The 22,823-nt window shown below is 46.0% G+C and overlaps 10 non-coding genes across 10 annotated transcripts; all 10 read right to left on the bottom strand.

Annotated features, from left to right (window-relative positions):
- Nucleotides 1–1,292: 1,292 nt before the first annotated feature.
- LOC130317681 (U2 spliceosomal RNA) lies at nt 1,293–1,483 on the bottom strand. The gene has a single exon (XR_008864758.1). It is a non-coding gene; the product is annotated as a U2 spliceosomal RNA (small nuclear RNA).
- A 2,083-nt stretch (nt 1,484–3,566) lies between these two features.
- Nucleotides 3,567–3,757, bottom strand: LOC130317688 (U2 spliceosomal RNA). Its single transcript, XR_008864764.1, has one exon. It is a non-coding gene; the product is annotated as a U2 spliceosomal RNA (small nuclear RNA).
- A 2,099-nt stretch (nt 3,758–5,856) lies between these two features.
- Nucleotides 5,857–6,047, bottom strand: LOC130317686 (U2 spliceosomal RNA). Its single transcript, XR_008864763.1, has one exon. It is a non-coding gene; the product is annotated as a U2 spliceosomal RNA (small nuclear RNA).
- Nucleotides 6,048–8,135: 2,088 nt separating this feature from the next.
- On the bottom strand, nt 8,136–8,326 carry LOC130317685 (U2 spliceosomal RNA). Its single transcript, XR_008864762.1, has one exon. It is a non-coding gene; the product is annotated as a U2 spliceosomal RNA (small nuclear RNA).
- Nucleotides 8,327–10,416: 2,090 nt separating this feature from the next.
- Nucleotides 10,417–10,607, bottom strand: LOC130317684 (U2 spliceosomal RNA). The gene has a single exon (XR_008864761.1). It is a non-coding gene; the product is annotated as a U2 spliceosomal RNA (small nuclear RNA).
- Nucleotides 10,608–12,703: 2,096 nt separating this feature from the next.
- On the bottom strand, nt 12,704–12,894 carry LOC130317683 (U2 spliceosomal RNA). The gene has a single exon (XR_008864760.1). It is a non-coding gene; the product is annotated as a U2 spliceosomal RNA (small nuclear RNA).
- Nucleotides 12,895–14,982: 2,088 nt separating this feature from the next.
- Nucleotides 14,983–15,173, bottom strand: LOC130317682 (U2 spliceosomal RNA). The gene has a single exon (XR_008864759.1). It is a non-coding gene; the product is annotated as a U2 spliceosomal RNA (small nuclear RNA).
- A 2,087-nt stretch (nt 15,174–17,260) lies between these two features.
- LOC130317705 (U2 spliceosomal RNA) lies at nt 17,261–17,451 on the bottom strand. The gene has a single exon (XR_008864780.1). It is a non-coding gene; the product is annotated as a U2 spliceosomal RNA (small nuclear RNA).
- A 2,085-nt stretch (nt 17,452–19,536) lies between these two features.
- Nucleotides 19,537–19,727, bottom strand: LOC130317704 (U2 spliceosomal RNA). The gene has a single exon (XR_008864779.1). It is a non-coding gene; the product is annotated as a U2 spliceosomal RNA (small nuclear RNA).
- A 2,080-nt stretch (nt 19,728–21,807) lies between these two features.
- LOC130317703 (U2 spliceosomal RNA) lies at nt 21,808–21,998 on the bottom strand. Its single transcript, XR_008864778.1, has one exon. It is a non-coding gene; the product is annotated as a U2 spliceosomal RNA (small nuclear RNA).
- Nucleotides 21,999–22,823: the final 825 nt, after the last annotated feature.

The following is a 22,823-nucleotide window of genomic DNA, read 5'->3' as shown; positions in this document are numbered from 1 at the left end:
CCTGGGCCTGGACACAGCAGCGGCTGCAATATCTCAACGGAGAATACGTTTATATATATGTGTGTGTGTGCGCGTATATATATATATATATATATATATATATATATATATATATTTCTCCGCCGAAATCACTTTTAAACCCATTTCCACCTTTTTTTCCCTTCTCTTCCTCTTACTTTTTTGTCACGTTTTTTTACGTTTTTCTCCTTTTCGCCTCTTTTCTGGGCGTATTATTCTTCTTTTTCTTCTTTTTTTTCGTCTAATGCATACCCCATCAGTGCAGCAATGCTTATTCAATACCGCCAGCAGATGGAGACACTGGGGGATAATTTTCTAAGGATTTATACTGATTTTTCCTGTCTGAATTTGTCGCACAGAAAGTTGCAGGCCAAATATGTGTGACATTTCTGCGACTTTAGCTTCTAGAGCATTTTTACAACATTATACATAGGTGCTGAATACATAAAAAGCGACTGTTCAGCGACAGACAAGTCGCATCGGCTGAAAGTAGGCCAGAATGTCAGTCCATGTTGGAGCAGGTTTAGATACAGTCTAAAGTATAGATCTCAAAGTCTGTGCACAGAATTTAGCAAGGGCCTCGCACCTTCTGATGCATCAGGTAGGTGCACAATAGCATAGCCTAACCCTCTGTACTTTGGTCTATATTGATGCGGGACATAGACAGCCAGCTGATGACCAATCCATTAGTGCAATGGATGGCTGGAAGCATTTGTCTTTGCCTTTGCAATACCACAGAAGCAATGCATGGTCAATGTACAGCAATGACACACCTGTGTGAACAGCCAGGAGACCCCCCCCCCCCCCCCCCATGTTATGTTACATAGTTACATAGTTAGTACGGTCGAAAAAAGACATATGTCCATCAAGTTCAACCAGGGAATTAAGGGGTAGGGGTGTGGCGCGATATTGGGGAAGGGATGAGATTTTATATTTCTTCATAAGCATTAATCTTATTTTATCAATTAGGAACATTCAGCACCCACCCGCTATCAAGGCAGCTGCCTATCATGTCATGCCCTACCTGCACAGGTGTGCTGGCTACTCAAATGATCCAATTAAGGAGGCCATTTAGTCAGCAGCAGCAGAAGTCCTGTGCCTGGACGCTCCAACAGCGGCCAGACACAAGCAGAAGCAGAAGCAGCAGAAGCAGCAGCAGCACCACCTTTTGTTTTTTGGCTGCAGCAGCAGCAAGGCCCACAGGGCTGGCTAGCTGGCTAGCCAGCAAGCAGGTAGCAATGAAAGTAGGAATCTTTCTTTTTAACCCTGTAAGGGGGTGGTGCACTGTACCCGAAGATACTGCCATATCGGGTCAATGCATAGGGCGACGGAAGCAAGCTTCGAAATCGGCCCCCATTCTCAAAAATCCATTTAATATATGGTCCCCAGATAGGGGACGTATCAGATATTAAACTGATAAGAACAGATACTACACTTGATCTTAGCCAAAAGGCCGAGAAGCGATAACCGTGAAAGGGGCGGGCCCAACAAGGTGCCCTTCATGGGCACTATCACTGCTTGCTGTCAGGGAGGCTGCCAGACAATTTTCCATGCACACTCTGGGCTGGGGGGCAGTCAACCACCAGTACACACAGCAGAACCTAAACCCATACCATTATTGCTAAGCAGCAAGACAGGGGCCCATTGCACTCCCACGGGGCCTTTTTAAATGCAATCCATAACCCGGATTTGCCAGGAACCCTTCTTACTCCTCCTACTTGCATGTGACACTGGGCTTAGGATCTGCATAGGAAACACACACACAAGCACACACCTACCTTTGTTGCCTGCAGATGCCTCCTTGGCTGTCCCCAAACGGTATCAAACCAACACCCACGGGAAGCTGTAAGCATAGAGGACATGCCTGCACCCCATTGGACTTACCTGTGTGGGTTAAATCCGGGTTATTTGACAACCTATGGCGGTGATGGTTCTGCTCAGGCAGAGCAGTGCTGATGCTCCTCATAAAGCTGTCGCTGCTGTGAAGGTTCTAGGTGACATCACAAATCCCTATGGTTACATACACAACAAAGCTGGGTTGTTGTTGTTTACACTCTGCAAGGCCTGTGGAAGTGAGTGACATCATAGCACTGTAGTTCTGAGGGTTCTAGATGGATGCAACAATCTCCTGTTGCTTCTATGAAGGCCATAATAGACGACATCACCAAACAGCTCCATAGTCACATACACAGCAAAGGAGAGATGTTGTTTACACCTAGTGATGTCAGTGGTATTGAGTGACATCACAGCACAGTGCTAAGGCTCCTGGGCCTGGACACAGCAGCGGCTGCAATATCTCAACGGAGAATACGTTTATATATATGTGTGTGTGTGCGCGTATATATATATATATATATATATATATATATATATATTTCTCTGCCGAAATCACTTTTAAACCCATTTCCACCTTTTTTTCCCTTCTCTTCCTCTTACTTTTTTTTCACGTTTTTTTTACGTTTTTCTCCTTTTCGCCTCTTTTCTGGGCGTATTATTCTTCTTTTTCTTCTTTTTTTTCGTCTAATGCATACCCCATCAGTGCAGCAATGCTTATTCAATACCGCCAGCAGATGGAGACACTGGGGGATAATTTTCTAAGGATTTATACTGATTTTTCCTGTCTGAATTTGTCGCACAGAAAGTTGCAGGCCAAATATGTGTGACATTTCTGCGACTTTAGCTTCTAGAGCATTTTTACAACATTATACATAGGTGCTGAATACATAAAAAGCGACTGTTCAGCGACAGACAAGTCGCATCGGCTGAAAGTAGGCCAGAATGTCAGTCCATGTTGGAGCAGGTTTAGATACAGTCTAAAGTATAGATCTCAAAGTCTGTGCACAGAATTTAGCAAGGGCCTCGCACCTTCTGATGCATCAGGTAGGTGCACAATAGCATAGCCTAACCCTCTGTACTTTGGTCTATATTGATGCGGGACATAGACAGCCAGCTGATGACCAATCCATTAGTGCAATGGATGGCTGGAAGCATTTGTCTTTGCCTTTGCAATACCACAGAAGCAATGCATGGTCAATGTACAGCAATGACACACCTGTGTGAACAGCCAGGAGACCCCCCCCCCCCCATGTTATGTTACATAGTTACATAGTTAGTACGGTCGAAAAAAGACATATGTCCATCAAGTTCAACCAGGGAATTAAGGGGTAGGGGTGTGGCGCGATATTGGGGAAGGGATGAGATTTTATATTTCTTCATAAGCATTAATCTTATTTTGTCAATTAGGAACATTCAGCACCCACCCGCTATCAAGGCAGCTGCCTATCATGTCATGCCCTACCTGCACAGGTGTGCTGGCTACTCAAATGATCCAATTAAGGAGGCCATTTAGTCAGCAGCAGCAGAAGTCCTGTGCCTGGACGCTCCAACAGCGGCCAGACACAAGCAGAAGCAGAAGCAGCAGAAGCAGCAGCAGCACCACCTTTTGTTTTTTGGCTGCAGCAGCAGCAAGGCCCACAGGGCTGGCTAGCTGGCTAGCCAGCAAGCAGGTAGCAATGAAAGTAGGAATCTTTCTTTTTAACCCTGTAAGGGGGTGGTGCACTGTACCCGAAGATACTGCCATATCGGGTCAATGCATAGGGCGACGGAAGCAAGCTTCGAAATCGGCCCCCGTTCTCAAAAATCCATTTAATATATGGTCCCCAGATAGGGGACGTATCAGATATTAAACTGATAAGAACAGATACTACACTTGATCTTAGCCAAAAGGCCGAGAAGCGATAACCGTGAAAGGGGCGGGCCCAACAAGGTGCCCTTCATGGGCACTATCACTGCTTGCTGTCAGGGAGGCTGCCAGACAATTTTCCATGCACACTCTGGGCTGGGGGGCAGTCAACCACCAGTACACACAGCAGAACCTAAACCCATACCATTATTGCTAAGCAGCAAGACAGGGGCCCATTGCACTCCCACGGGGCCTTTTTAAATGCAATCCATAACCCGGATTTGCCAGGAACCCTTCTTACTCCTCCTACTTGCATGTGACACTGGGCTTAGGATCTGCATAGGAAACACACACACAAGCACACACCTACCTTTGTTGCCTGCAGATGCCTCCTTGGCTGTCCCCAAACGGTATCAAACCAACACCCACGGGAAGCTGTAAGCATAGAGGACATGCCTGCACCCCATTGGACTTACCTGTGTGGGTTAAATCCGGGTTATTTGACAACCTATGGCGGTGATGGTTCTGCTCAGGCAGAGCAGTGCTGATGCTCCTCATAAAGCTGTCGCTGCTGTGAAGGTTCTAGGTGACATCACAAATCCCTATGGTTACATACACAACAAAGCTGGGTTGTTGTTGTTTACACTCTGCAAGGCCTGTGGAAGTGAGTGACATCATAGCACTGTAGTTCTGAGGGTTCTAGATGGATGCAACAATCTCCTGTTGCTTCTATGAAGGCCATAATAGACGACATCACCAAACAGCTCCATAGTCACATACACAGCAAAGGAGAGATGTTGTTTACACCTAGTGATGTCAGTGGTATTGAGTGACATCACAGCACAGTGCTAAGGCTCCTGGGCCTGGACACAGCAGCGGCTGCAATATCTCAACGGAGAATACGTTTATATATATGTGTGTGTGTGCGCGTATATATATATATATATATATATATATATATATATATATATATATATATATATTTCTCCGCCGAAATCACTTTTAAACCCATTTCCACCTTTTTTTCCCTTCTCTTCCTCTTACTTTTTTTTCACGTTTTTTTACGTTTTTCTCCTTTTCGCCTCTTTTCTGGGCGTATTATTCTTCTTTTTCTTCTTTTTTTTCGTCTAATGCATACCCCATCAGTGCAGCAATGCTTATTCAATACCGCCAGCAGATGGAGACACTGGGGGATAATTTTCTAAGGATTTATACTGATTTTTCCTGTCTGAATTTGTCGCACAGAAAGTTGCAGGCCAAATATGTGTGACATTTCTGCGACTTTAGCTTCTAGAGCATTTTTACAACATTATACATAGGTGCTGAATACATAAAAAGCGACTGTTCAGCGACAGACAAGTCGCATCGGCTGAAAGTAGGCCAGAATGTCAGTCCATGTTGGAGCAGGTTTAGATACAGTCTAAAGTATAGATCTCAAAGTCTGTGCACAGAATTTAGCAAGGGCCTCGCACCTTCTGATGCATCAGGTAGGTGCACAATAGCATAGCCTAACCCTCTGTACTTTGGTCTATATTGATGCGGGACATAGACAGCCAGCTGATGACCAATCCATTAGTGCAATGGATGGCTGGAAGCATTTGTCTTTGCCTTTGCAATACCACAGAAGCAATGCATGGTCAATGTACAGCAATGGCACACCTGTGTGAACAGCCAGGAGACCCCCCCCCCCCCCATGTTATGTTACATAGTTACATAGTTAGTACGGTCGAAAAAAGACATATGTCCATCAAGTTCAACCAGGGAATTAAGGGGTAGGGGTGTGGCGCGATATTGGGGAAGGGATGAGATTTTATATTTCTTCATAAGCATTAATCTTATTTTGTCAATTAGGAACATTCAGCACCCACCCGCTATCAAGGCAGCTGCCTATCATGTCATGCCCTACCTGCACAGGTGTGCTGGCTACTCAAATGATCCAATTAAGGAGGCCATTTAGTCAGCAGCAGCAGAAGTCCTGTGCCTGGACGCTCCAACAGCGGCCAGACACAAGCAGAAGCAGAAGCAGCAGAAGCAGCAGCAGCACCACCTTTTGTTTTTTGGCTGCAGCAGCAGCAAGGCCCACAGGGCTGGCTAGCTGGCTAGCCAGCAAGCAGGTAGCAATGAAAGTAGGAATCTTTCTTTTTAACCCTGTAAGGGGGTGGTGCACTGTACCCGAAGATACTGCCATATCGGGTCAATGCATAGGGCGACGGAAGCAAGCTTCGAAATCGGCCCCCGTTCTCAAAAATCCATTTAATATATGGTCCCCAGATAGGGGACGTATCAGATATTAAACTGATAAGAACAGATACTACACTTGATCTTAGCCAAAAGGCCGAGAAGCGATAACCGTGAAAGGGGCGGGCCCAACAAGGTGCCCTTCATGGGCACTATCACTGCTTGCTGTCAGGGAGGCTGCCAGACAATTTTCCATGCACACTCTGGGCTGGGGGGCAGTCAACCACCAGTACACACAGCAGAACCTAAACCCATACCATTATTGCTAAGCAGCAAGACAGGGGCCCATTGCACTCCCACGGGGCCTTTTTAAATGCAATCCATAACCCGGATTTGCCAGGAACCCTTCTTACTCCTCCTACTTGCATGTGACACTGGGCTTAGGATCTGCATAGGAAACACACACACAAGCACACACCTACCTTTGTTGCCTGCAGATGCCTCCTTGGCTGTCCCCAAACGGTATCAAACCAACACCCACGGGAAGCTGTAAGCATAGAGGACATGCCTGCACCCCATTGGACTTACCTGTGTGGGTTAAATCCGGGTTATTTGACAACCTATGGCGGTGATGGTTCTGCTCAGGCAGAGCAGTGCTGATGCTCCTCATAAAGCTGTCGCTGCTGTGAAGGTTCTAGGTGACATCACAAATCCCTATGGTTACATACACAACAAAGCTGGGTTGTTGTTGTTTACACTCTGCAAGGCCTGTGGAAGTGAGTGACATCATAGCACTGTAGTTCTGAGGGTTCTAGATGGATGCAACAATCTCCTGTTGCTTCTATGAAGGCCATAATAGACGACATCACCAAACAGCTCCATAGTCACATACACAGCAAAGGAGAGATGTTGTTTACACCTAGTGATGTCAGTGGTATTGAGTGACATCACAGCACAGTGCTAAGGCTCCTGGGCCTGGACACAGCAGCGGCTGCAATATCTCAACGGAGAATACGTTTATATATATGTGTGTGTGTGCGCGTATATATATATATATATATATATATATATATATATATATATTTCTCCGCCGAAATCACTTTTAAACCCATTTCCACCTTTTTTTCCCTTCTCTTCCTCTTACTTTTTTTTCACGTGTTTTTTACGTTTTTCTCCTTTTCGCCTCTTTTCTGGGCGTATTATTCTTCTTTTTCTTCTTTTTTTTCGTCTAATGCATACCCCATCAGTGCAGCAATGCTTATTCAATACCGCCAGCAGATGGAGACACTGGGGGATAATTTTCTAAGGATTTATACTGATTTTTCCTGTCTGAATTTGTCGCACAGAAAGTTGCAGGCCAAATATGTGTGACATTTCTGCGACTTTAGCTTCTAGAGCATTTTTACAACATTATACATAGGTGCTGAATACATAAAAAGCGACTGTTCAGCGACAGACAAGTCGCATCGGCTGAAAGTAGGCCAAAATGTCAGTCCATGTTGGAGCAGGTTTAGATACAGTCTAAAGTATAGATCTCAAAGTCTGTGCACAGAATTTAGCAAGGGCCTCGCACCTTCTGATGCATCAGGTAGGTGCACAATAGCATAGCCTAACCCTCTGTACTTTGGTCTATATTGATGCGGGACATAGACAGCCAGCTGATGACCAATCCATTAGTGCAATGGATGGCTGGAAGCATTTGTCTTTGCCTTTGCAATACCACAGAAGCAATGCATGGTCAATGTACAGCAATGACACACCTGTGTGAACAGCCAGGAGACCCCCCCCCCCCCCATGTTATGTTACATAGTTACATAGTTAGTACGGTCGAAAAAAGACATATGTCCATCAAGTTCAACCAGGGAATTAAGGGGTAGGGGTGTGGCGCGATATTGGGGAAGGGATGAGATTTTATATTTCTTCATAAGCATTAATCTTATTTTGTCAATTAGGAACATTCAGCACCCACCCGCTATCAAGGCAGCTGCCTATCATGTCATGCCCTACCTGCACAGGTGTGCTGGCTACTCAAATGATCCAATTAAGGAGGCCATTTAGTCAGCAGCAGCAGAAGTCCTGTGCCTGGACGCTCCAACAGCGGCCAGACACAAGCAGAAGCAGAAGCAGCAGAAGCAGCAGCAGCACCACCTTTTGTTTTTTGGCTGCAGCAGCAGCAAGGCCCACAGGGCTGGCTAGCTGGCTAGCCAGCAAGCAGGTAGCAATGAAAGTAGGAATCTTTCTTTTTAACCCTGTAAGGGGGTGGTGCACTGTACCCGAAGATACTGCCATATCGGGTCAATGCATAGGGCGACGGAAGCAAGCTTCGAAATCGGCCCCCGTTCTCAAAAATCCATTTAATATATGGTCCCCAGATAGGGGACGTATCAGATATTAAACTGATAAGAACAGATACTACACTTGATCTTAGCCAAAAGGCCGAGAAGCGATAACCGTGAAAGGGGCGGGCCCAACAAGGTGCCCTTCATGGGCACTATCACTGCTTGCTGTCAGGGAGGCTGCCAGACAATTTTCCATGCACACTCTGGGCTGGGGGGCAGTCAACCACCAGTACACACAGCAGAACCTAAACCCATACCATTATTGCTAAGCAGCAAGACAGGGGCCCATTGCACTCCCACGGGGCCTTTTTAAATGCAATCCATAACCCGGATTTGCCAGGAACCCTTCTTACTCCTCCTACTTGCATGTGACACTGGGCTTAGGATCTGCATAGGAAACACACACACAAGCACACACCTACCTTTGTTGCCTGCAGATGCCTCCTTGGCTGTCCCCAAACGGTATCAAACCAACACCCACGGGAAGCTGTAAGCATATAGGACATGCCTGCACCCCATTGGACTTACCTGTGTGGGTTAAATCCGGGTTATTTGACAACCTATGGCGGTGATGGTTCTGCTCAGGCAGAGCAGTGCTAATGCTCCTCATAAAGCTGTCGCTGCTGTGAAGGTTCTAGGTGACATCACAAATCCCTATGGTTACATACACAACAAAGCTGGGTTGTTGTTGTTTACACTCTGCAAGGCCTGTGGAAGTGAGTGACATCATAGCACTGTAGTTCTGAGGGTTCTAGATGGATGCAACAATCTCCTGTTGCTTCTATGAAGGCCGTAATAGACGACATCACCGAACAGCTCCATAGTCACATACACAGCAAAGGAGAGATGTTGTTTACACCTAGTGATGTCAGTGGTATTGAGTGACATCACAGCACAGTGCTAAGGCTCCTGGGCCTGGACACAGCAGCGGCTGCAATATCTCAACGGAGAATACGTTTATATATATGTGTGTGTGTGCGCGTATATATATATATATATATATATATATATATATATATATATATATATATTTCTCCGCCGAAATCCCTTTTAAACCCATTTCCACCTTTTTTTCCCTTCTCTTCCTCTTACTTTTTTTTCACGTTTTTTTACGTTTTTCTCCTTTTCGCCTCTTTTCTGGGCGTATTATTCTTCTTTTTCTTCTTTTTTTTCGTCTAATGCATACCCCATCAGTGCAGCAATGCTTATTCAATACCGCCAGCAGATGGAGACACTGGGGGATAATTTTCTAAGGATTTATACTGATTTTTCCTGTCTGAATTTGTCGCACAGAAAGTTGCAGGCCAAATATGTGTGACATTTCTGCGACTTTAGCTTCTAGAGCATTTTTACAACATTATACATAGGTGCTGAATACATAAAAAGCGACTGTTCAGCGACAGACAAGTCGCATCGGCTGAAAGTAGGCCAGAATGTCAGTCCATGTTGGAGCAGGTTTAGATACAGTCTAAAGTATAGATCTCAAAGTCTGTGCACAGAATTTAGCAAGGGCCTCGCACCTTCTGATGCATCAGGTAGGTGCACAATAGCATAGCCTAACCCTCTGTACTTTGGTCTATATTGATGCGGGACATAGACAGCCAGCTGATGACCAATCCATTAGTGCAATGGATGGCTGGAAGCATTTGTCTTTGCCTTTGCAATACCACAGAAGCAATGCATGGTCAATGTACAGCAATGACACACCTGTGTGAACAGCCAGGAGACCCCCCCCCCCCCCCGCATGTTATGTTACATAGTTACATAGTTAGTACGGTCGAAAAAAGACATATGTCCATCAAGTTCAACCAGGGAATTAAGGGGTAGGGGTGTGGCGCGATATTGGGGAAGGGATGAGATTTTATATTTCTTCATAAGCATTAATCTTATTTTGTCAATTAGGAACATTCAGCACCCACCCGCTATCAAGGCAGCTGCCTATCATGTCATGCCCTACCTGCACAGGTGTGCTGGCTACTCAAATGATCCAATTAAGGAGGCCATTTAGTCAGCAGCAGCAGAAGTCCTGTGCCTGGACGCTCCAACAGCGGCCAGACACAAGCAGAAGCAGAAGCAGCAGAAGCAGCAGCAGCACCACCTTTTGTTTTTTGGCTGTAGCAGCAGCAAGGCCCACAGGGCTGGCTAGCCAGCAAGCAGGTAGCAATGAAAGTAGGAATCTTTCTTTTTAACCCTGTAAGGGGGTGGTGCACTGTACCCGAAGATACTGCCATATCGGGTCAATGCATAGGGCGACGGAAGCAAGCTTCGAAATCGGCCCCCGTTCTCAAAAATCCATTTAATATATGGTCCCCAGATAGGGGACGTATCAGATATTAAACTGATAAGAACAGATACTACACTTGATCTTAGCCAAAAGGCCGAGAAGCGATAACCGTGAAAGGGGCGGGCCCAACAAGGTCCCCTTCATGGGCACTATCACTGCTTGCTGTCAGGGAGGCTGCCAGACAATTTTCCATGCACACTCTGGGCTGGGGGGCAGTCAACCACCAGTACACACAGCAGAACCTAAACCCATACCATTATTGCTAAGCAGCAAGACAGGGGCCCATTGCACTCCCACGGGGCCTTTTTAAATGCAATCCATAACCCGGATTTGCCAGGAACCCTTCTTACTCCTCCTACTTGCATGTGACACTGGGCTTAGGATCTGCATAGGAAACACACACACAAGCACACACCTACCTTTGTTGCCTGCAGATGCCTCCTTGGCTGTCCCCAAACGGTATCAAACCAACACCCACGGGAAGCTGTAAGCATAGAGGACATGCCTGCACCCCATTGGACTTACCTGTGTGGGTTAAATCCGGGTTATTTGACAACCTATGGCGGTGATGGTTCTGCTCAGGCAGAGCAGTGCTGATGCTCCTCATAAAGCTGTCGCTGCTGTGAAGGTTCTAGGTGACATCACAAATCCCTATGGTTACATACACAACAAAGCTGGGTTGTTGTTGTTTACACTCTGCAAGGCCTGTGGAAGTGAGTGACATCATAGCACTGTAGTTCTGAGGGTTCTAGATGGATGCAACAATCTCCTGTTGCTTCTATGAAGGCCATAATAGACGACATCACCAAACAGCTCCATAGTCACATACACAGCAAAGGAGAGATGTTGTTTACACCTAGTGATGTCAGTGGTATTGAGTGACATCACAGCACAGTGCTAAGGCTCCTGGGCCTGGACACAGCAGCGGCTGCAATATCTCAACGGAGAATACGTTTATATATATGTGTGTGTGTGCGCGTATATATATATATATATATATATATATATATATATATATATATATATATTTCTCCGCCGAAATCACTTTTAAACCCATTTCCACCTTTTTTTCCCTTCTCTTCCTCTTACTTTTTTTTCACGTTTTTTTACGTTTTTCTCCTTTTCGCCTCTTTTCTGGGCGTATTATTCTTCTTTTTCTTCTTTTTTTTCGTCTAATGCATACCCCATCAGTGCAGCAATGCTTATTCAATACCGCCAGCAGATGGAGACACTGGGGGATAATTTTCTAAGGATTTATACTGATTTTTCCTGTCTGAATTTGTCGCACAGAAAGTTGCAGGCCAAATATGTGTGACATTTCTGCGACTTTAGCTTCTAGAGCATTTTTACAACATTATACATAGGTGCTGAATACATAAAAAGCGACTGTTCAGCGACAGACAAGTCGCATCGGCTGAAAGTAGGCCAGAATGTCAGTCCATGTTGGAGCAGGTTTAGATACAGTCTAAAGTATAGATCTCAAAGTCTGTGCACAGAATTTAGCAAGGGCCTCGCACCTTCTGATGCATCAGGTAGGTGCACAATAGCATAGCCTAACCCTCTGTACTTTGGTCTATATTGATGCGGGACATAGACAGCCAGCTGATGACCAATCCATTAGTGCAATGGATGGCTGGAAGCATTTGTCTTTGCCTTTGCAATACCACAGAAGCAATGCATGGTCAATGTACAGCAATGACACACCTGTGTGAACAGCCAGGAGACCCCCCCCCCCCCCCATGTTATGTTACATAGTTACATAGTTAGTACGGTCGAAAAAAGACATATGTCCATCAAGTTCAACCAGGGAATTAAGGGGTAGGGGTGTGGCGCGATATTGGGGAAGGGATGAGATTTTATATTTCTTCATAAGCATTAATCTTATTTTGTCAATTAGGAACATTCAGCACCCACCCGCTATCAAGGCAGCTGCCTATCATGTCATGCCCTACCTGCACAGGTGTGCTGGCTACTCAAATGATCCAATTAAGGAGGCCATTTAGTCAGCAGCAGCAGAAGTCCTGTGCCTGGACGCTCCAACAGCGGCCAGACACAAGCAGAAGCAGAAGCAGCAGAAGCAGCAGCAGCACCACCTTTTGTTTTTTGGCTGCAGCAGCAGCAAGGCCCACAGGGCTGGCTAGCTGGCTAGCCAGCAAGCAGGTAGCAATGAAAGTAGGAATCTTTCTTTTTAACCCTGTAAGGGGGTGGTGCACTGTACCCGAAGATACTGCCATATCGGGTCAATGCATAGGGCGACGGAAGCAAGCTTCGAAATCGGCCCCCGTTCTCAAAAATCCATTTAATATATGGTCCCCAGATAGGGGACGTATCAGATATTAAACTGATAAGAACAGATACTACACTTGATCTTAGCCAAAAGGCCGAGAAGCGATAACCGTGAAAGGGGCGGGCCCAACAAGGTCCCCTTCATGGGCACTATCACTGCTTGCTGTCAGGGAGGCTGCCAGACAATTTTCCATGCACACTCTGGGCTGGGGGGCAGTCAACCACCAGTACACACAGCAGAACCTAAACCCATACCATTATTGCTAAGCAGCAAGACAGGGGCCCATTGCACTCCCACGGGGCCTTTTTAAATGCAATCCATAACCCGGATTTGCCAGGAACCCTTCTTACTCCTCCTACTTGCATGTGACACTGGGCTTAGGATCTGCATAGGAAACACACACACAAGCACACACCTACCTTTGTTGCCTGCAGATGCCTCCTTGGCTGTCCCCAAACGGTATCAAACCAACACCCACGGGAAGCTGTAAGCATAGAGGACATGCCTGCACCCCATTGGACTTACCTGTGTGGGTTAAATCCGGGTTATTTGACAACCTATGGCGGTGATGGTTCTGCTCAGGCAGAGCAGTGCTGATGCTCCTCATAAAGCTGTCGCTGCTGTGAAGGTTCTAGGTGACATCACAAATCCCTATGGTTACATACACAACAAAGCTGGGTTGTTGTTGTTTACACTCTGCAAGGCCTGTGGAAGTGAGTGACATCATAGCACTGTAGTTCTGAGGGTTCTAGATGGATGCAACAATCTCCTGTTGCTTCTATGAAGGCCATAATAGACGACATCACCAAACAGCTCCATAGTCACATACACAGCAAAGGAGAGATGTTGTTTACACCTAGTGATGTCAGTGGTATTGAGTGACATCACAGCACAGTGCTAAGGCTCCTGGGCCTGGACACAGCAGCGGCTGCAATATCTCAACGGAGAATACGTTTATATATATGTGTGTGTGTGCGCGTATATATATATATATATATATATATATATATATATATATATATATATATATTTCTCCGCCGAAATCACTTTTAAACCCATTTCCACCTTTTTTTCCCTTCTCTTCCTCTTACTTTTTTTTCACGTTTTTTTACGTTTTTCTCCTTTTCGCCTCTTTTCTGGGCGTATTATTCTTCTTTTTCTTCTTTTTTTTCGTCTAATGCATACCCCATCAGTGCAGCAATGCTTATTCAATACCGCCAGCAGATGGAGACACTGGGGGATAATTTTCTAAGGATTTATACTGATTTTTCCTGTCTGAATTTGTCGCACAGAAAGTTGCAGGCCGAATATGTGTGACATTTCTGCGACTTTAGCTTCTAGAGCATTTTTACAACATTATACATAGGTGCTGAATACATAAAAAGCGACTGTTCAGCGACAGACAAGTCGCATCGGCTGAAAGTAGGCCAGAATGTCAGTCCATGTTGGAGCAGGTTTAGATACAGTCTAAAGTATAGATCTCAAAGTCTGTGCACAGAATTTAGCAAGGGCCTCGCACCTTCTGATGCATCAGGTAGGTGCACAATAGCATAGCCTAACCCTCTGTACTTTGGTCTATATTGATGCGGGACATAGACAGCCAGCTGATGACCAATCCATTAGTGCAATGGATGGCTGGAAGCATTTGTCTTTGCCTTTGCAATACCACAGAAGCAATGCATGGTCAATGTACAGCAATGACACACCTGTGTGAACAGCCAGGAGACCCCCCCCCCCATGTTATGTTACATAGTTACATAGTTAGTACGGTCGAAAAAAGACATATGTCCATCAAGTTCAACCAGGGAATTAAGGGGTAGGGGTGTGGCGCGATATTGGGGAAGGGATGAGATTTTATATTTCTTCATAAGCATTAATCTTATTTTGTCAATTAGGAACATTCAGCACCCACCCGCTATCAAGGCAGCTGCCTATCATGTCATGCCCTACCTGCACAGGTGTGCTGGCTACTCAAATGATCCAATTAAGGAGGCCATTTAGTCAGCAGCAGCAGAAGTCCTGTGCCTGGACGCTCCAACAGCGGCCAGACACAAGCAGAAGCAGCAGAAGCAGCAGCAGCAGCACCACCTTTTGTTTTTTGGCTGCAGCAGCAAGGCCCACAGGGCTGGCTAGCTGGCTAGCCAGCAAGCAGGTAGCAATGAAAGTAGGAATCTTTCTTTTTAACCCTGTAAGGGGGTGGTGCACTGTACCCGAAGATACTGCCATATCGGGTCAATGCATAGGGCGACGGAAGCAAGCTTCGAAATCGGCCCCCGTTCTCAAAAATCCATTTAATATATGGTCCCCAGATAGGGGACGTATCAGATATTAAACTGATAAGAACAGATACTACACTTGATCTTAGCCAAAAGGCCGAGAAGCGATAACCGTGAAAGGGGCGGGCCCAACAAGGTCCCCTTCATGGGCACTATCACTGCTTGCTGTCAGGGAGGCTGCCAGACAATTTTCCATGCACACTCTGGGCTGGGGGGCAGTCAACCACCAGTACACACAGCAGAACCTAAACCCATACCATTATTGCTAAGCAGCAAGACAGGGGCCCATTGCACTCCCACGGGGCCTTTTTAAATGCAATCCATAACCCGGATTTGCCAGGAACCCTTCTTACTCCTCCTACTTGCATGTGACACTGGGCTTAGGATCTGCATAGGAAACACACACACAAGCACACACCTACCTTTGTTGCCTGCAGATGCCTCCTTGGCTGTCCCCAAACGGTATCAAACCAACACCCACGGGAAGCTGTAAGCATAGAGGACATGCCTGCACCCCATTGGACTTACCTGTGTGGGTTAAATCCGGGTTATTTGACAACCTATGGCGGTGATGGTTCTGCTCAGGCAGAGCAGTGCTGATGCTCCTCATAAAGCTGTCGCTGCTGTGAAGGTTCTAGGTGACATCACAAATCCCTATGGTTACATACACAACAAAGCTGGGTTGTTGTTGTTTACACTCTGCAAGGCCTGTGGAAGTGAGTGACATCATAGCACTGTAGTTCTGAGGGTTCTAGATGGATGCAACAATCTCCTGTTGCTTCTATGAAGGCCATAATAGACGACATCACCAAACAGCTCCATAGTCACATACACAGCAAAGGAGAGATGTTGTTTACACCTAGTGATGTCAGTGGTATTGAGTGACATCACAGCACAGTGCTAAGGCTCCTGGGCCTGGACACAGCAGCGGCTGCAATATCTCAACGGAGAATACGTTTATATATATGTGTGTGTGTGCGCGTATATATATATATATATATATATATATATATATATATATATATTTCTCCGCCGAAATCACTTTTAAACCCATTTCCACCTTTTTTTCCCTTCTCTTCCTCTTACTTTTTTTTCACGTTTTTTTACGTTTTTCTCCTTTTCGCCTCTTTTCTGGGCGTATTATTCTTCTTTTTCTTCTTTTTTTTCGTCTAATGCATACCCCATCAGTGCAGCAATGCTTATTCAATACCGCCAGCAGATGGAGACACTGGGGGATAATTTTCTAAGGATTTATACTGATTTTTCCTGTCTGAATTTGTCGCACAGAAAGTTGCAGGCCAAATATGTGTGACATTTCTGCGACTTTAGCTTCTAGAGCATTTTTACAACATTATACATAGGTGCTGAATACATAAAAAGCGACTGTTCAGCGACAGACAAGTCGCATCGGCTGAAAGTAGGCCAGAATGTCAGTCCATGTTGGAGCAGGTTTAGATACAGTCTAAAGTATAGATCTCAAAGTCTGTGCACAGAATTTAGCAAGGGCCTCGCACCTTCTGATGCATCAGGTAGGTGCACAATAGCATAGCCTAACCCTCTGTACTTTGGTCTATATTGATGCGGGACATAGACAGCCAGCTGATGACCAATCCATTAGTGCAATGGATGGCTGGAAGCATTTGTCTTTGCCTTTGCAATACCACAGAAGCAATGCATGGTCAATGTACAGCAATGACACACCTGTGTGAACAGCCAGGAGACCCCCCCCCATGTTATGTTACATAGTTACATAGTTAGTACGGTCGAAAAAAGACATATGTCCATCAAGTTCAACCAGGGAATTAAGGGGTAGGGGTGTGGCGCGATATTGGGGAAGGGATGAGATTTTATATTTCTTCATAAGCATTAATCTTATTTTGTCAATTAGGAACATTCAGCACCCACCCGCTATCAAGGCAGCTGCCTATCATGTCATGCCCTACCTGCACAGGTGTGCTGGCTACTCAAATGATCCAATTAAGGAGGCCATTTAGTCAGCAGCAGCAGAAGTCCTGTGCCTGGACGCTCCAACAGCGGCCAGACACAAGCAGAAGCAGAAGCAGCAGAAGCAGCAGCAGCACCACCTTTTGTTTTTTGGCTGCAGCAGCAGCAGCAAGGCCCACAGGGCTGGCTAGCTGGCTAGCCAGCAAGCAGGTAGCAATGAAAGTAGGAATCTTTCTTTTTAACCCTGTAAGGGGGTGGTGCACTGTACCCGAAGATACTGCCATATCGGGTCAATGCATAGGGCGACGGAAGCAAGCTTCGAAATCGGCCCCCGTTCTCAAAAATCCATTTAATATATGGTCCCCAGATAGGGGACGTATCAGATATTAAACTGATAAGAACAGATACTACACTTGATCTTAGCCAAAAGGCCGAGAAGCGATAACCGTGAAAGGGGCGGGCCCAACAAGGTCCCCTTCATGGGCACTATCACTGCTTGCTGTCAGGGAGGCTGCCAGACAATTTTCCATGCACACTCTGGGCTGGGGGGCAGTCAACCACCAGTACACACAGCAGAACCTAAACCCATACCATTATTGCTAAGCAGCAAGACAGGGGCCCATTGCACTCCCACGGGGCCTTTTTAAATGCAATCCATAACCCGGATTTGCCAGGAACCCTTCTTACTCCTCCTACTTGCATGTGACACTGGGCTTAGGATCTGCATAGGAAACACACACACAAGCACACACCTACCTTTGTTGCCTGCAGATGCCTCCTTGGCTGTCCCCAAACGGTATCAAACCAACACCCACGGGAAGCTGTAAGCATAGAGGACATGCCTGCACCCCATTGGACTTACCTGTGTGGGTTAAATCCGGGTTATTTGACAACCTATGGCGGTGATGGTTCTGCTCAGGCAGAGCAGTGCTGATGCTCCTCATAAAGCTGTCGCTGCTGTGAAGGTTCTAGGTGACATCACAAATCCCTATGGTTACATACACAACAAAGCTGGGTTGTTGTTGTTTACACTCTGCAAGGCCTGTGGAAGTGAGTGACATCATAGCACTGTAGTTCTGAGGGTTCTAGATGGATGCAACAATCTCCTGTTGCTTCTATGAAGGCCATAATAGACGACATCACCAAACAGCTCCATAGTCACATACACAGCAAAGGAGAGATGTTGTTTACACCTAGTGATGTCAGTGGTATTGAGTGACATCACAGCACAGTGCTAAGGCTCCTGGGCCTGGACACAGCAGCGGCTGCAATATCTCAACGGAGAATACGTTTATATATATGTGTGTGTGTGCGCGTATATATATATATATATATATATATATATATATATATATATATATTTCTCCGCCGAAATCACTTTTAAACCCATTTCCACCTTTTTTTCCCTTCTCTTCCTCTTACTTTTTTTTCACGTTTTTTTACGTTTTTCTCCTTTTCGCCTCTTTTCTGGGCGTATTATTCTTCTTTTTCTTCTTTTTTTTCGTCTAATGCATACCCCATCAGTGCAGCAATGCTTATTCAATACCGCCAGCAGATGGAGACACTGGGGGATAATTTTCTAAGGATTTATACTGATTTTTCCTGTCTGAATTTGTCGCACAGAAAGTTGCAGGCCAAATATGTGTGACATTTCTGCGACTTTAGCTTCTAGAGCATTTTTACAACATTATACATAGGTGCTGAATACATAAAAAGCGACTGTTCAGCGACAGACAAGTCGCATCGGCTGAAAGTAGGCCAGAATGTCAGTCCATGTTGGAGCAGGTTTAGATACAGTCTAAAGTATAGATCTCAAAGTCTGTGCACAGAATTTAGCAAGGGCCTCGCACCTTCTGATGCATCAGGTAGGTGCACAATAGCATAGCCTAACCCTCTGTACTTTGGTCTATATTGATGCGGGACATAGACAGCCAGCTGATGACCAATCCATTAGTGCAATGGATGGCTGGAAGCATTTGTCTTTGCCTTTGCAATACCACAGAAGCAATGCATGGTCAATGTACAGCAATGACACACCTGTGTGAACAGCCAGGAGACCCCCCCCATGTTATGTTACATAGTTACATAGTTAGTACGGTCGAAAAAAGACATATGTCCATCAAGTTCAACCAGGGAATTAAGGGGTAGGGGTGTGGCGCGATATTGGGGAAGGGATGAGATTTTATATTTCTTCATAAGCATTAATCTTATTTTGTCAATTAGGAACATTCAGCACCCACCCGCTATCAAGGCAGCTGCCTATCATGTCATGCCCTACCTGCACAGGTGTGCTGGCTACTCAAATGATCCAATTAAGGAGGCCATTTAGTCAGCAGCAGCAGAAGTCCTGTGCCTGGACGCTCCAACAGCGGCCAGACACAAGCAGAAGCAGCAGAAGCAGCAGCAGCAGCACCACCTTTTGTTTTTTGGCTGCAGCAGCAGCAGCAAGGCCCACAGGGCTGGCTAGCTGGCTAGCCAGCAAGCAGGTAGCAATGAAAGTAGGAATCTTTCTTTTTAACCCTGTAAGGGGGTGGTGCACTGTACCCGAAGATACTGCCATATCGGGTCAATGCATAGGGCGACGGAAGCAAGCTTCGAAATCGGCCCCCGTTCTCAAAAATCCATTTAATATATGGTCCCCAGATAGGGGACGTATCAGATATTAAACTGATAAGAACAGATACTACACTTGATCTTAGCCAAAAGGCCGAGAAGCGATAACCGTGAAAGGGGCGGGCCCAACAAGGTCCCCTTCATGGGCACTATCACTGCTTGCTGTCAGGGAGGCTGCCAGACAATTTTCCATGCACACTCTGGGCTGGGGGGCAGTCAACCACCAGTACACACAGCAGAACCTAAACCCATACCATTATTGCTAAGCAGCAAGACAGGGGCCCATTGCACTCCCACGGGGCCTTTTTAAATGCAATCCATAACCCGGATTTGCCAGGAACCCTTCTTACTCCTCCTACTTGCATGTGACACTGGGCTTAGGATCTGCATAGGAAACACACACACAAGCACACACCTACCTTTGTTGCCTGCAGATGCCTCCTTGGCTGTCCCCAAACGGTATCAAACCAACACCCACGGGAAGCTGTAAGCATAGAGGACATGCCTGCACCCCATTGGACTTACCTGTGTGGGTTAAATCCGGGTTATTTGACAACCTATGGCGGTGATGGTTCTGCTCAGGCAGAGCAGTGCTGATGCTCCTCATAAAGCTGTCGCTGCTGTGAAGGTTCTAGGTGACATCACAAATCCCTATGGTTACATACACAACAAAGCTGGGTTGTTGTTGTTTACACTCTGCAAGGCCTGTGGAAGTGAGTGACATCATAGCACTGTAGTTCTGAGGGTTCTAGATGGATGCAACAATCTCCTGTTGCTTCTATGAAGGCCATAATAGACGACATCACCAAACAGCTCCATAGTCACATACACAGCAAAGGAGAGATGTTGTTTACACCTAGTGATGTCAGTGGTATTGAGTGACATCACAGCACAGTGCTAAGGCTCCTGGGCCTGGACACAGCAGCGGCTGCAATATCTCAACGGAGAATACGTTTATATATATGTGTGTGTGTGCGCGTATATATATATATATATATATATATATATATATATATATATATATTTCTCCGCCGAAATCACTTTTAAACCCATTTCCACCTTTTTTTCCCTTCTCTTCCTCTTACTTTTTTTTCACGTTTTTTTACGTTTTTCTCCTTTTCGCCTCTTTTCTGGGCGTATTATTCTTCTTTTTCTTCTTTTTTTTCGTCTAATGCATACCCCATCAGTGCAGCAATGCTTATTCAATACCGCCAGCAGATGGAGACACTGGGGGATAATTTTCTAAGGATTTATACTGATTTTTCCTGTCTGAATTTGTCGCACAGAAAGTTGCAGGCCAAATATGTGTGACATTTCTGCGACTTTAGCTTCTAGAGCATTTTTACAACATTATACATAGGTGCTGAATACATAAAAAGCGACTGTTCAGCGACAGACAAGTCGCATCGGCTGAAAGTAGGCCAGAATGTCAGTCCATGTTGGAGCAGGTTTAGATACAGTCTAAAGTATAGATCTCAAAGTCTGTGCACAGAATTTAGCAAGGGCCTCGCACCTTCTGATGCATCAGGTAGGTGCACAATAGCATAGCCTAACCCTCTGTACTTTGGTCTATATTGATGCGGGACATAGACAGCCAGCTGATGACCAATCCATTAGTGCAATGGATGGCTGGAAGCATTTGTCTTTGCCTTTGCAATACCACAGAAGCAATGCATGGTCAATGTACAGCAATGACACACCTGTGTGAACAGCCAGGAGACCCCCCCCCATGTTATGTTACATAGTTACATAGTTAGTACGGTCGAAAAAAGACATATGTCCATCAAGTTCAACCAGGGAATTAAGGGGTAGGGGTGTGGCGCGATATTGGGGAAGGGATGAGATTTTATATTTCTTCATAAGCATTAATCTTATTTTGTCAATTAGGAACATTCAGCACCCACCCGCTATCAAGGCAGCTGCCTATCATGTCATGCCCTACCTGCACAGGTGTGCTGGCTACTCAAATGATCCAATTAAGGAGGCCATTTAGTCAGCAGCAGCAGAAGTCCTGTGCCTGGACGCTCCAACAGCGGCCAGACACAAGCAGAAGCAGCAGAAGCAGCAGCAGCAGCACCACCTTTTGTTTTTTGGCTGCAGCAGCAAGGCCCACAGGGCTGGCTAGCTGGCTAGCCAGCAAGCAGGTAGCAATGAAAGTAGGAATCTTTCTTTTTAACCCTGTAAGGGGGTGGTGCACTGTACCCGAAGATACTGCCATATCGGGTCAATGCATAGGGCGACGGAAGCAAGCTTCGAAATCGGCCCCCGTTCTCAAAAATCCATTTAATATATGGTCCCCAGATAGGGGACGTATCAGATATTAAACTGATAAGAACAGATACTACACTTGATCTTAGCCAAAAGGCCGAGAAGCGATAACCGTGAAAGGGGCGGGCCCAACAAGGTCCCCTTCATGGGCACTATCACTGCTTGCTGTCAGGGAGGCTGCCAGACAATTTTCCATGCACACTCTGGGCTGGGGGGCAGTCAACCACCAGTACACACAGCAGAACCTAAACCCATACCATTATTGCTAAGCAGCAAGACAGGGGCCCATTGCACTCCCACGGGGCCTTTTTAAATGCAATCCATAACCCGGATTTGCCAGGAACCCTTCTTACTCCTCCTACTTGCATGTGACACTGGGCTTAGGATCTGCATAGGAAACACACACACAAGCACACACCTACCTTTGTTGCCTGCAGATGCCTCCTTGGCTGTCCCCAAACGGTATCAAACCAACACCCACGGGAAGCTGTAAGCATAGAGGACATGCCTGCACCCCATTGGACTTACCTGTGTGGGTTAAATCCGGGTTATTTGACAACCTATGGCGGTGATGGTTCTGCTCAGGCAGAGCAGTGCTGATGCTCCTCATAAAGCTGTCGCTGCTGTGAAGGTTCTAGGTGACATCACAAATCCCTATGGTTACATACACAACAAAGCTGGGTTGTTGTTGTTTACACTCTGCAAGGCCTGTGGAAGTGAGTGACATCATAGCACTGTAGTTCTGAGGGTTCTAGATGGATGCAACAATCTCCTGTTGCTTCTATGAAGGCCATAATAGACGACATCACCAAACAGCTCCATAGTCACATACACAGCAAAGGAGAGATGTTGTTTACACCTAGTGATGTCAGTGGTATTGAGTGACATCACAGCACAGTGCTAAGGCTCCTGGGCCTGGACACAGCAGCGGCTG

This window comes from Hyla sarda, unplaced genomic scaffold (assembly GCF_029499605.1).
Source record: "Hyla sarda isolate aHylSar1 unplaced genomic scaffold, aHylSar1.hap1 scaffold_2007, whole genome shotgun sequence".
Taxonomy (NCBI): Eukaryota; Metazoa; Chordata; class Amphibia; order Anura; family Hylidae; genus Hyla; species Hyla sarda.
This window is presented reverse-complemented; position numbering and strand designations above follow the sequence as displayed.